This window comes from Scylla paramamosain, chromosome 11, assembly GCF_035594125.1.
Source record: "Scylla paramamosain isolate STU-SP2022 chromosome 11, ASM3559412v1, whole genome shotgun sequence".
NCBI classification, from domain to species: Eukaryota; Metazoa; Arthropoda; class Malacostraca; order Decapoda; family Portunidae; genus Scylla; species Scylla paramamosain.
The window spans coordinates 4,590,001-4,605,000 of record NC_087161.1 but is presented as its reverse complement, the minus strand read 5'-3'; the positions used below and the strand labels follow the sequence as shown (position 1 = coordinate 4,605,000).

The following is a 15,000-nucleotide window of genomic DNA, read 5'->3' as shown; positions in this document are numbered from 1 at the left end:
AGGAAGGACAGGTCGCCGGTCAGGTGTGTTGGGGTGACTTCGTGCCCGCTGCTGGCCGCGTCGCTGTCGCTGGGTCTTCTTCCTGCTTCCATTGTTGTTTTTGTTGTTGTTGTTGTTTTTGTTGTTGTTGTTGTTGCTCCCAGCGCTATTATTGTTGCTGTTGTTGTTGTTACTACTGCTGCTGCTGCTTCTGCTGCTGCTGCTGCTGCTGCTGCTACCAGCAGCAGCAACAGCAGTAGCAGCAGCAGCAGCAGCAGCAGCAGAAGCAGCAGCAGCAGTAGTAACAACAACAACAGCAACAATAATAGCGCTGGGAGCAACAACAACAACAACAAAAACAACAACAACAACAAAAACAACAATGGAAGCAGGAAGAAGACCCAGCGACAGCGACGCGGCCAGCAGCGGGCACGAAGTCACCCCAACACACCTGACCGGCGACCTGTCCTTCCTCCTCGCATGACTCAGCCACAGGCATCTGCGTACCCAGTGAGGCACAGGGGAGAGCAAAGGGTCCGATGCGACTACTGCTTCCGCCCCGGCCACACAGCTGAGATGTGCTACAGCCGCGCTGCTGACGAACGCCAGGAACAAAGGCAGGAGAGTATGTTCATGAGGGTTCTGACGGAGGGTTTAGCGCGGCAACAACTTCCTCACCCCCAGCAGCCCTTTCAGGCCCCCCTCCAGCCTCCCTGGCAGCCACAGCCCGGTCACTACCCCAGCTGGAATCTCTCCTCGTGGCAGGGCAGACACTAATGCGTCTCGCCTCACCACCACACCTCATTCCCAAGCCAACGCGAGGAGGCAAGGGAACAGACCCCCCCAGCTGTCACCTGACCGTGGTCTCCGCCAACGTGAGAGGACTCCGCACCAATGTAGGTGACCTTAGCCACAATTTCGTGCTGAGACATAGTGCTGACATTGTCGCAGTAACAGAAACGTGGCTGAGTGATGAGGTGGAGCCGACGTTCGGCAAAATATCAGGCTACTCCCTGTGGGTGAGGAAGGACCGAAAAAATAGAGCAGGCGGAGGTGTCGCTGCCTGTTTTAAGGACGGCCTCCAAACACAGGAACTTGAGGTAGCCGTGCCACACCTGATGGAGGCACTGTTCTTCAGGGTGGTACTTGCAGATAACAGTGGGCTTCTCCTCTGTGTCATGTACCGCCCCCCGAGACAAGGACGAGCCCCGCTAGACTTCCTGACGGAGGAACTCGACACCCTGCTCCAGCGTCACAAGTGTTCCCATGTGATGATAGTGGGGGACCTGAACTTCCACATGGAGCAGGATGCCTTCAGTAATCTCCTGACTGTTCAGGCCCTAACCAACCATGTCACCTTCCCTACACACGAGCGGGGAGGGCTGCTGGATCCTGTGGTGACAGACCTACCCGAAGCCAGCATCAGCTGCCAGCAGCTAGGACCAGTGGGCAGCTCAGACCACTTTGCTGTGCTGTCTCAGGTCGAGCTGCAAACGGCGAGGGAAGACGCTATCCCGCGTACCGTCTGGCTTTGGAACAGGGCAGACTGGCCATCCATGAAGCAGGACATGGAGAACACGGACTGGGAGTCCCTCCTAATGGGAGATGCTGAGACCAAGGCACGCACCCTCACCACCAGGCTCCTTGCCCTCCAACAGCAGCATGTGCCCTGCCGAGTATATCTCTCCAGGCCTGGTGATCCCGCCTGGTTTGGTTTTCGCTGCAGAGCATCTGCCGAGGCCAAGCATGCTGCCTGGGTGAGGTACAAGCGACACCCGTCACGCAGGAACAAGACGCTGCACCGGGAGGCGTGTAAGAGGATGACGTCTATCTGCAGATGGGCGAGGAATCAGCTAAGGGAGGACAGAAGGCGAAAGCTCAGTGGCCCAGGTGTTGGCAACAAGACCTGGTGGAATCTGGTGAAGGAGCAGCAAGGAGCATGTCACCGCGAGACTCTTCCTCCACTCACCAGACCTGACGGATCCACCGCCACGAGCAGTGCAGACAAGGCCACACTCCTCGCCGAGCTTTTCGCCAACAAGATGAAGGTTGACGACTCGGCACGACCTGTACCACAGCTGGCCCCGGAAACTGACTGCACTGTCACCACTGTCTTGGTGACGGCAGAGCAGGTTGAGCGGCTACTTGGTGCGGTGGATGTGGGTAAAGCCACAGGCCCGGATGACGTCAGCCCACGGCTCCTCAAGCACTGCGCTAGAGAGCTGTCAGCTCCTCTCACCACCGTCTTCACATCTTGCCTGAGGGAGAAGAAGTGGCCCTCAGTATGGAAGGAAGCGCGTGTGGTACCGGTCCATAAAAAAACTCAAGGTCTGAGCCCAACAACTACAGACCCATCTCCCTGCTCTCAGTGATGGGCAAGTTGCTGGAGAAAATAGTGGCTGCTGCCATCTACCAACACCTGAGCGAGAACCACCTCCTCTCAGACAAGCAGTTTGGCTTCAGGCCTGGCAGATCCACCGCAGACCTCCTCCTCATCATCTCCAAGGACTGGCAAGACGCCCTGGAAGAAGGCCTGGACACCCTTGTGGTGGCCCTGGACATTGCTGGGGCTTTTGACAGGGTCTGGCACGCCGGGGCTCATTGAAAAGCTTCGCGCCAAGGGTGTCCAAGGTGACCTGCTAATGCTGCTAGAAGATTACCTCCAGGGTAGGACCCTTCAGGTAGTAGTCAACGGGCAGTCATCAAGGCCTTCACCTGTCCGGGCCTCAGTTCCACAAGGCTCTGTCTTGGGCCCAGTCCTATGGAACATATACATCGACGACCTCCTCCGGCAGCTGTCATCTGTGGCAGCATACGCCGACGACTGCACACTCTCCCGCTCCTACTGCCGCCTCGACAGTCAGCGTGCCGTCACTGAGCTGAACAGGCAGCTCGGACTGGTGGAGCAGTGGGGAAAGATGTGGCAGGTAAACTTCGCTCCTGAGAAGACGCAGGCGATGGTCATCTCGCGGTCCCCAGGTGCCTCACACGCAGTCTCAGGACAGCTGCGTTTTGGAGGCAAGAGCCTGCCACTTCAGGATTATATCAAGATCCTGGGCGTGTCTGTGGACCGCGGCCTACGCTTCGATCACCACATCGGTGTCGTCGCCCGCCAGACCTCTCTCCGAGTCTCTGCCCTGCGCAGGATGGCGAACACCCTCGACCCACGGGGCATCCTCACGCTATACAGGGCACAGATACGCCCATGTATGGAGTACGGTGCCCTGTCCTGGATGTCGAGTGCCCCCACCCACATGCAGAGACTGGATGCTGTGCAGCGGCGAGCTCTGCGTCTGGTGGCCACCCATGAGGACCAACAGCACCAACCACCAGTAACGTCACTGGAGCATCGCCGGGACGTGTCGGCGCTAGTGGTGTGCCACAAAACTCAGGTGCAGAGGGTCCCTCACCTTGACTCCCTGAGGTTGCTGCCACACACAGTGCAGAGGTGCACCAGAGCTGCGGCCAGTAGCGACGAGCTAGTGAAGGTGCCTCGATCTCGCTCTAGCCAACACCAGCGTACCTACACAGCCAGGACTTCGCGGCTGTGGAACATGTTCACGGCGGCCACGCCCCAAGTGCAGGACATGTCCACGCACCAGGTGAAGCTGGCAGCCCACAGCTGGCGTAGCACGCACCTGTCCCCACTGGTGCTTTAAATTTTTATTATTTTATTGTATTATTGTATTAGCATTATCATCTTTATGTTAAATATGTATAGTGTTATTCCTGTTAATAATACTATCATAGGCTTCTTAAATAATTCCATACTCAACGTGGAATTTTAAGCCTTTCTGTAAATATTTGTTTAAAAAAAAAAAAAAAAAAAAAAAAAAGAGAGAGAGAGAGAGAGAGAGAGAGAGAGAGAGAGAGAGAGAGAGAGAGAGAGAGAGAGAGAGAGAGAGAGAGAGAGAGAGAGAGAGAGAGAGAGAGAGAGAGAGAAATGTCACGGAGGAAAGAAGTGAGGGGGAAAAATTGAGGGGATGTATGAGAGAGAATAATTAACTGATTAATTACTACCTGACTGCCTGACTGCCTACCTGACTGCCTGCTTGACTGACTGACTGACTGACTGACTGACTGACTGATTGACTGATTGACTGACTGATTGCCTGACTAACGTTTAATCTATCTTCCTTCCTTCTAACCTGGCTGACTGACTGACTAACTAACTGACTGACTGACTGACTGACTGACTGACTGACTGACTAGCTGACTAGACTAGCTGACTGACTGGTTGACTAGCTGACTGACTGACTAGCTGACTGACTGATTGACTAGCTGACTGACTGACTGACTAGCTGACTGACTGATTGACTAGCTGACTGACTGACTGACTGACTGACTGATTGACTGGCTGGCTGGCTGGCTGACTGACTGACTAGCTGAATGATTGACCGACGGATTGACCAACTGACTGACTGACTGACTGACTGACTGACTGACTGACTGACTGACTGACTAACCGACTGACTAGCCAACTGACTGACCGAAGGATTGACTAGCTGACTGAATGACTGACTTAAGCAAAATTTTTCTTCCTTCTCACGTGACAGACAGACAGACTGACTGACTGACTGAATGAATGAATGAATGAATGAATGAATGAACGACCTGACCTGACCTGACCTGACCTAACTTAACTGACTAAATCATTCCTTTCACCATCATAATGAAATAAGACGAAAATCGAGAAGTGAAAGGGGTGGATGGCCGAGGAAAGGAAGGGAGAAGAGAGAGAGAGAAGGAGATAAAGAGAAAAGAGGATTGTTCAAGGATGAGAGAGCATCAAGAAAGGAGATAATGACCCTTGAGGAAATGAAAGGGAGAGTAAGAAAGGGAGGAATAAGGAGGAGGAGAGAGAGAGAGTGAGAATGAATGAGTGGGGGATGTTAATGAGAGATGAAAGAAAACAAGGAAAGAGGAAGAAGAGAAGATAAGGACAAGAAGGAGGTAAATATAATAAGAGGGAAAGATAAAGAAAGGAGGGGAAAAATAATAAGAGCAGGGGAAGAAAGATGATCAACGGAGGAGATGGAGAAAATAAAAAGATGAAGGGAAAATAAGAACACGAGAAGAAGATAAACATAAAAAGAGGAAAAAAATAAAAGAAATAAGACAAATAATAAAGATAGTGAGGAAAAAGAAAGAGAGAGAGAGAAGTAAAGAAGATGGAAAAGAGAAAGATAAAGGATAATAAGAAAATGAATAGAAAAGAATAAGATAAAAAAACAAAAGTTGAGAAAATAACAAATCCAGGAACAGGAAACAAAGAAGAAAAAGAGATAGATAGAGAAGAGAGAAAATAGACACAAAACAGAGAGAAAGAGAGGACAGGATATAAAAAAAAAGAGAGAAATTATGACACAGAAGAAAGGAGCGTAAGAAAGAGAGAAGAGGAGATAGAAATAGAGAGAAATGGAGACACAAAAGAGAAAGAAAAAAGGGAGAGGGCGGAAGGGAGTGTTGACTAAACAGGGAGATAAAGGCAAATGGGAGAGAGGGAGATGAGGGAAAAGGGGGCGGGAGGAGAGAGAAGTGGAGGTGAGGGGAGGGAGAGAGAGAGAGAGAGAGAGAGAGAGAGAGAGAGAGAGAGAGAGAGAGAGAGAGAGAGAGAGAGAGAGAGAGAGAGAGAGAGAGAGAGAGAGAGAGAGAGAGACTTAAATATGAATGAGGACAAAATTAGGTAAAGTGAGGGGAAGGGAAAGGTCAAAATGAGAGAGCGAGAGAGAGAGAGAGAGAGAGAGAGAGAGAGAGAGAGAGAGAGAGAGAGAGAGAGAGAGAGAGAGAGAGAGTTAAGGGGAAGCATTATTTATGAAAGGAGAGAGAGAGAGAGAGAGAGAGAGAGAGAGAGAGAGAGAGAGAGAGAGAGAGAGAGAGAGAGAGAGAGAGAGAGAGAGAGAGAGAGAGAGAGAGAGAGAGAGAGGTCTATTTGGGGAAAAGAAACAGCTGAAAAAAATTACAAGGAGAAGGAGGAGGAGGAGGAGGAGGAGGAGGAGGAGGAGGAGGAGGAGGAGGAGGAGGAGGAGGAGGAGGAGGAGGTAAGAGGTAAGGAAGAAATGGAGGAAAAAGTTAGGGAAGTGGAGGAAGGTCATAAAGGCAGGGAAGAGGAGGAGGAGGAGGAGGAGGAGGAGGAGGAGGAGGAGGAGGAGGAGGAGGAGGAGGAGGAGGAGGAGGTGGACATTTAGTAAAGGGTTGTAACATTTTAGTATTGTTGTGTGTGTGTGTGTGTGTGTGTGTGTGTGTGTGTGTGTGTGTGTGTGTGTGTGTGTGTGTGTGTGTGTGTGTGTGTGTGTGTGTACTCAAGTTGTAGGGAATAAACACTACAGTAATAATAATAATAATAATAATAATAATAATAATAATAATAATAATAATAATAATGATGATGATGATGATGATGATGATGATGATGATGATGATGATGATGATGATGATGATGATGATGATGATGATGATGATGATGATAAGAAGAAGAAGAAGAAGAAGAAGAAGAAGAAGAAGAAGAAGAAGAAGAAGAAGAAGAAGAAGAAGAAGATAATGAAGAAGAAGAAGAAGAAGAAGAAGAAGAAGAAGAAGAAGAAGAAGAAGAAGAAATGAAGAGAATAGAAACATAATGATGATGACGATGACTATATTATTATAAAGACCACCACAAGCACTACCAACAACAACAACAGCAACAACAACAACAACAACAACAACAACAACAACAACAACAACAATAACAACAATTTCAAGCACGTATGAGAGAGAGAGAGAGAGAGAGAGAGAGAGAGAGAGAGAGAGAGAGAGAGAGAGAGAGAGAGAGAGAGAGAGAATACATATCCACTCACTTAACCCTTCCTTCCCTCCCTCCCTCCCTCCCTCCCTCTCCCTCTCTCCCTCCTCCGTCACTCGAATACTAAATAAACGTTGCCATTAAGACGCGAATAAACGTTTCTTCTTCTTCTTCTTCTTGTTGTTCTTCTTGTTCTTCTTCTTTTTCTCCTCCTCCTTTTCTTTTTTTCAAGTTACAACTCAACCTTCAAACACTCGTAACTTTTGTCCCCTACTCTCTCTCTCTCTCTCTCTCTCTCTCTCTCTCTCTCTCTCTCTCTCTCTCTCTCTCTCTCTCTCTCTCTCTCTCTCTCTCTCAGCGCCAAATGCCTCCCCATAACGTTCCTAAGAGATGGGTAACTTCTTCTACTTTTCTCCTTCTCTTCTTTCCTTCTCTCTTCTTCTCTTCTTACTCGTCCTTCTGCTATTCCCCCTCCCTCCCTACTCCTCCTCCTCCTCCTCCTCCTCCTCCTCCTCCTCCTCCTCCTCCTCCTCCTATACTCATTTCTTCCTCTTCCTACTACTGCTGCTGCTGTTGCTACTTCTGTTATCACCACTACCACCATCACCACCACTGCTACTACCATCAGCACAATTATACTACTACTACTACTACTACTACTATCACCACCAGTACTTCTCTATTATTGTTGATATCACCACTAAAACAACAACAACAACAACAACAACAACAACAACAACAACAACAACTACTACTACTACTACTACTACTACTACTACTACTACTACTACTACTACTACTACCATAATCACTTCCGGGTGTGAACAACGGACCTTACCTTACCTTACCTTCCTCCCCTCCCCACCCCATTCCCCTCCCCTCCCCCTCCCCTTCCATCTTCCCAACACATTATTCTCTCTTCCCTCTCCCCTCCCCTCCCTCTCATCCTAACACTATAAACTCTGCTCCTCCTCCTCTTCCTCTTCCTCCTCCTCCTCCTTCCCTAATACATTCTCTCTATTCCCTTCCCCTTCCTTTATGATGTCCTCTTCCTCCTCCCTTCGGTTCCCTCCATTACTACGCAACTTAAGAGGAGGAGGAGGAGGAGGAGGAGGAGGAGGAGGAGGAGGAGGAGGAGGAGGAGGAGGAGGAGGAGGAGGAAGGAAGGAAAACATTTATATTGATCTGTTTGTCTGTTTGTCTGTCTGTTTATTTGTTATTCAGTTAATTAGTTTGTTTGTTTGTTGGAAGAGAAAGTTTAAAGTTGCGGTTCTCTTTCGTGATGTGTGTGTGTGTGTGTGTGTGTGTGTGTGTGTGTGTGTGTGTGTGTGTGTGTGTGTGTGTGTGTGTGTGTGTGTGTGTGTGTGTGTGTGTGTGTGTGTGTGTGTGTGTTCGCTTTTCCGGTCTTTTGTCTGTCTGTCAATGCTATTTTTTTTTCCTTCCTTCTTTTCTTTTTCTTCTGCAATTCCTCGTGTGTTCCGTTCTTGTATATCTGTGTCCTTGTGTCCCCGTGTGTCTGTCCGTCTGTTTGTCTGTCTGTCTCTTTGTCTGTTCGGCCAGTCTGTCTCTATGTTCAACCTGTCTGTTTTTTGTTTTTTGTTTTTTTTATGGTGTGTCTCTGTTTGTCTATGTATGTGATGATCTTTATGTATGGATCTGTCTGTTTATCTATCTATCTATCTATCTATCTATCCATCTATTTTTCTGTCTATATACCTATCTGTATATCTGCCTATCTGTCTCTTTGTCTGCCTTTCTGTCTATTTAATTCATTTATCTATCTGTCTATCTGTCTATCTATCTATCTATATTACAGTATGTCTACCTACTACACACCAACTTATCTATCTGCTATATATCTATCTATCTAACAAGCTATCTATCAATCTACATATCCTTATTTATGTATCTATTTATGTATCTATCTATATCAATCAATCTATCTATTTATCAATCTATTCATCTAATTATCTATCTACATATCTGTCTATCTACAAAATACGTCCTTTAGTCAGTTAAGTCTATCTGTCTGTTTAACCTCAACGTCTCATCTCCAGTTCCCGCCATTGTATCGAGTGTCTCTCTCTCTCTCTCTCTCTCTCTCTCTCTCTCTCTCTCTCTCTCTCTCTCTCTCTCTCTCTCTCTCTCGTGACTATGAATATGGAATTAGCTTCAATGTTTAATTAAGTTCTGCCTGTCTGTATTTCTGTATGTATGTATGTATGTATGTATGTATGTATGTATTTTCTTTTTATAAGTGTGTGTGTGTGTGTGTGGTTTGTATGTAAATATATGTGTATGTATGTATGTATGTATGTATGTATGTATGTATGTATGTATGTCCGAGCTCAATTCAAGTTTCATACACATTTCTTAATCTTTATGTGTCTGATAACATGAAGTGCACACACTATTTGTATTCACTAGGATCGACTTTCAATTTTACTACGAAATTACTCCTCCTCCTCCTCCTCCTCCTCCTCCTCCTCCACCATCACCACCACACCAAACTCTCTCCCGTCCCAGTCTTCTCACCTAAGCCTCCACCACACCACACCACACACCGCAATGAAAGAGCAAGCAGATAAACAACAGCAGACCTATTGTCCTTTATGAGGCTGTTTGGGAGAAGCAACACTATTTATAGTAAGAGATGCAGAATAGTGAAGGTGACGGTGGTAGTAGTAGTAGTAGTAGTAGTAATAGTAGTAGTAGTAGTAATAGTTGGTGTTGTTGTTGTTGTTGTAATCTCTCTCCCCTCTTCCACACTCCACCCATCCACCACTCCACAAACAACACATTTACTCCACTACTCCTCCTCCCCCACCACAATTACCATTCCTTCCCCAACATATCCCCATTCCTGTCACCATCATCACGTTCTCCAGTCCTACAGTGTCCTTATCCCCATTTATCACCCATCACAATCCTCCCCCTTCCCCATCACAATCTCTCCCCCCTTCCTCTCCTTCTCCAGTACAAATTGACTTCTCCACTCCAATCCCCACTCCTTCTCCACCACAATACCACTTATTCCCCAACAGATTCCCCCTTTCTTTCCCAATATACCCCCTACTCTCCCAACCACAACAATTTCATCTCCTCCCCACCACAATCCCCTCTCCCCCACCAATAACCGTCACTCCTTCCCCACCGCTCAATTTCTCTCCCACCACTTCGACCTCAGTCACCTCCACCACCACCACCACCACCACCACCACTACATACTCCCCTTTCTTCCCCCTTTCCTCCCCTTCCGTCCCCTCCCTTCACCCTCCACCACACCCGTCTGGCGACATCACGGTGCCGGCGCCAACACACGCACACACGCACGCACATACAGACGCACGCAGGTCGATACGCATGTCTCCACCTTTTCCCCCCCATTCCACCCCCTCCTCCTCCCCCTCTCTCTCTCTCTCTCTCTCTCTCTCTCTCTCTCTCTCTCTCTCCACACTGCGTCCCTCGCCCTCCCCACTTCCCCCAACCTTACACTAGCCTCCTCCCCTTTTCCTACACACACACACACACACACACACACACACACACACACACATTATGATGACTCAATAAGGTCAGATAAACGAGGTAAGATATAATGTAGAGTAAGAGGACAAATAATAATAATAATAATAATAATAATAATAATAATAATAATAATAATAATAATAAAGATGAAAAATATATCGATAGAGATGAAATTAAAAAAAAAGAAAGGAGGAGTGAGGGGACCAATAAAAGAGAAAATAAGAACAGTGAACAGGAAGAGAAAGAGAAAAAAAAAACAAAGTAACATAGGAAACAATGCAAGGACAAGACGAAAGAACGGAAAAATAGACACAAGGAAGAAAAGAAAAAGAGTAAAAGATAAAAATAAAAATAAATAACGACAGAAAAAGAAATATCGATCTAACTGAAGCACAAAAATAACACAACAATGACACACACACACACACACACACACACACACACACACACACACACACACAGACACACAATGACTCACGAGCAAACCTTTCCGCCGTGAGTCAGGAGACGTGCGTGACTCACCTGAGGGCGGTTAGGTAATTAAGTAGCAACACACCTGAGAACACCTGAACACAACCTCCTCCCCACCTTCCTCCCCCTCCCCTCCACCCCTTGATAATTAAAACTGGTCTCCTTATCTTAATTTTTACTCTATCTCTTATCTTGTTCTCATTATTTACCTGTTTCATTGTCTTTCTATCTCTTCTTTCATCATTTTCTCTCTCCTCTCATGTATTTCTTTTTTAATTATTACTCTATTTTTCTTTATTTTATCTGTTTCAGTATCTTTATCTTCTTTTATCATGTTTTCTCCTCTCTTACTCTATTATTATTATTATTATTATTATTATTATTATTATTATTTATTTATTTATTTGTTTCAGTATTTTTATCTCTTCTTTCATCATTTCTTCTCTCCTCTTTATTTTTTTTTCATCGTGTTGTTAGTTAGTTACTAGTTCCCAAACAGCCTTGCCAGGGACTAAAGATCTGCTGCTGTCTGGTTTTCCTTTGTATTTTTTGTGATCCTTTTTGACATTTTCTTCATTACTTTTTCTCTTGTACGTTTTTATTTTATTTCTTTTTTTTTTCATTTTGCATCTTTCTACCAATCTTCTCTTAAATGGGGAGTTTTCGGAACTAATCTGCCTGATGTCGTAGTTACTGCATGTCTCCTAGTGACATGAGCTAAAATATTGTTATTGTACATCCCATGTGCATGCAGAGGCATAGAACAGTGATCATTGTGGTACTTTCGAAATTCTGCATCGACTTTCAAATATCTTGTATGGATAATTTTGAGAGAAGTTGGTTAAAACTGAAATATTTTTTTTATGATTATTTAGTAATACTATAATCCATATTTTAAATAAGACATATTACAAGTGTAAAATCTATTGATTTGGACAATGAGAAAGATGAAACATAAGACTGTACTACATAGTATGACGTAACATACTCAGTGACATCGTGATATATGGATAGAGTGATTTTGGTGGGGATTTTAGCATCTCTTTCACAAAGCAAGTGACATGGCAAAGTGATGGAACACCAAAACAAACATCTCTCAAGACCGCTCTGGCGTAACGGGAGAGGAATACAGGAAGCCACAGGTTCATGGAGTGGTGGCGTGGACACTGCAGCAGGAACTAACTGGTTGTCCAACTACGTGTTTGTTAACTTCAACTAAGGCGGGCCAGTCAGATGTTTGCTTAGGTTATAGCTATAAAGCATTAATCTCGCCAGGACACTCGAGTTGCCTATTTTCAATCAAAATTGTTGTTTCTATATACTAGGAAACTGATATATGTAATTTGGCGCTTTAGGTGGCACAGGCATGTTGTCTTCATTTGTACTGACGTCTACATTAATACGCTTCCTATCAATGTTGTACTTCTCAAAAACAAAAAAAAATCTCGCGATGATCAAATAAATCTAAATGCCAATTCACTAGAAAATCAAATTAAATACTTTTGTTCATGAATACTGTACAATTCCATTTTATCTGTCACTACTTAGAAGGAACTGAGTAGAAAAGTATATTATATGAGCTCATTGCATCTTTACGTCTATAGAATGACACACTTGGCATATTTGATTCTGCTCCTAAGAGTATAATGTGAGAAGGGGACATGTCTGGTGCTGCCGCCTGGTGACACTCAATGCTTTACAAAACTCCCTATTCTCCTCTTCCTTCCTTATTTTTTTTTTCTATATTCCTTTGTCTTTCTTCCATCTCTTCTTTCTTTCTCCTATACTTTCTCTTTCTACTATCTCTTCCTTATCCTCCTTTTTCCCCGTTATCCTTCTCCTTCTGCTCCTCCTTTTTTCTTCACCTTTTCACTCTCTCTCTCTCTCTCTCTCTCTCTCTCTCTCTCTCTCTCTCTCTCTCTCTCTCTCTCTCTCTCTCTCTCTCTCTCTCTGCATCTTTAGATCTCTTCCTTACTCTCCATTACTTATTTCTGTTGTTCTTCTTCCTCCATCCTTCTTTATTCTGTTTCTTCATCTCCACATCTTCTGTCTCCTCCTATTCCTCCTCTTTCATCTTCCTATGGTCTATTAACTCTTCCTTTCGCACCCTTCACTATATTTCTTCTTATTTTCTATTCCTTCTTTCGTATCTTCCTTTTCTCTTTCATATCCAATTTTATATTCTTTACACACTAATTCATCTCCTCCTCCTCCTCCTCCTCCTCCTCCTCCTCCTCCTCCTCTTCCTCTTCCTCTTCCCACCTTTCACGATGACTCACGCTCTTCCCCTTCCTCCTCCTCCTCCTCCTCCTCCTCCCTCTCTTGACTCACGTCACGCGAGAGTCGACAGGTGTGCGGCGAGGTGTGCTCTCTCTCTCTCTCTCTCTCTCTCTCTCTCTCTCTCTCTCTCTCTCTCTCTCTCTCTCTCTCTTGGCCGTCTTAACATCAAAGGAGTAAACCGCCTCTCCTCTCCCTTCATATCTGTCACTTCCCACTCTCTCTCTCTCTCTCTCTCTCTCTCTCTCTCTCTCTCTCTCTCTCTCTCTCTCTCTCTCTCTCTCTCTCTATCTATCTATCTCTCTCTCTCTCTCTCTCTCTCTCTCTCTCTCTCTCTCTCTCTCTCTCTCTCTCTCTCTCTCTCTCACTATTTCTGCTTCATCATTCTCTCCTTTTCTCCCTCTCTCACCCACGTAGCCTCCTCTAAATCACCTTCTCTCCTCTCTTTATGGCTGCTTCCTCCTCCTCCTCCTCCTCCTCCTCCTCCTCCTCCTCCTCCTCCTCCCCCTTCTCCTCCTCCTCCTCCCCCTCTTCCTCCACGCGTAGTTCGGAGTGTTAATCAGTTGTGAATGTTTACAACTACGTACTACCTCACTTAATGCTTACACAGTACACACACACACACACACACACACACACACACACACACACACACACACACACACACAGTACATACATAGGAGTTAATATGTATCTAGTGTGCCATATACGTACATACATACATACACACATACATAAATGCGAGGACAACACACACACACACACACACACACACACACACACACACACACACACACACACACATACTACATATCATTACATGTTACTCATCCATTTTAAGTGCCGAACAAGGCTGTTTGTAGTGGTGTTTGTGGTGTTTGTGGTGGTGGTGGTGGTGGTAGTTATAATCTATATTACGAAGAGCGCTTTTTTTTGTTTGTCAGTCAGTGAGTCAGTCTCTGTGTGTGTGTGTGTGTGTGTGTGTGTGTGTGTGTGTGTGTGTGTGTGTGTGTGTGTGTGTGTGTGTGTGTGTGTGTGTGTGTGTGTGTGTGTGTCGGTCTCCTTTTCACATCAGTATGACCAAATTTACAGATAAAACTAACACTTGTCAAGGCAGAATGATGAATAACACATACTGAGAAACGAGACTGAGATAAGAATAACAATAAAGGGAAGAATAGAGAGAGAGAATGAAAAGGAAAAGGAAAAAAAAACAAAGAAAATAATAATCGTATCACCTTCAAAAACTTAAAAAATAAATAAAACGAAATAAATAAATAAATAAATAAAAATACACAGATACTTCAATAGCCAGAACGAGACAGAATAGAACTGGAATGCGGATTTCCTGCTGGGACGTGAGAGATTGCCTTGAAATGTGTAAAGACTGGCTTGAAATATATAAAGGCGAACTGCAAGACCAAGACAAAGAAAAATGATGAAGAACAGGGAAAGACAGAAGGTGAGAAGAGAGGAATCATGTTGACTATAATGGTGTTCCTCTTCTCCTTTTCCCTCACAATCTTCTTAGGGTAATTTTTTAATTTTTTTGGTGGTGGTGGAAGTAATAGTAGTAGTAGTAGTAGTAGTAGTAGTAGTAGTAGTAGTAGTAGTAGTAGTAGTAGTACTTGTTGTTGTTGTTGTTGTTGTTGTTGTTGTTTTCCATATATGGTGTTGGTTAGTCATTTCTCTGTCGCCTTAAATGAATACAGAAGAAAATTTTGTGGTTTATTTTTTTCGTTCTTTTCACTGCATTCTTCATTATATTACTGATATTTATTACTATATTTCTACTGTATCTCCTCCTCCTGTTTCTTCTTCTTTTCTCTTCCTCATTCTTCATTTTGCTTCATCTTATTCCTCTTCACTTCATTTTCTTCATCTTCCTCCTCCTATTTCTTCTTCTTCATCCTATTCTTCATCTTCTTCACCTTCCTCCTCCTCCTCCTCATCCTTGCACCTGC

The 15,000-nt window shown here is 45.0% G+C and overlaps 1 protein-coding gene across 1 annotated transcript in view; it reads right to left on the bottom strand.

The window, feature by feature from the left end:
• The window catches only part of LOC135104851 (kinesin-like protein KIF21A), a 138,679-nt gene that overhangs the window by 57,174 nt on the left and 66,505 nt on the right, over positions 1–15,000 (bottom strand).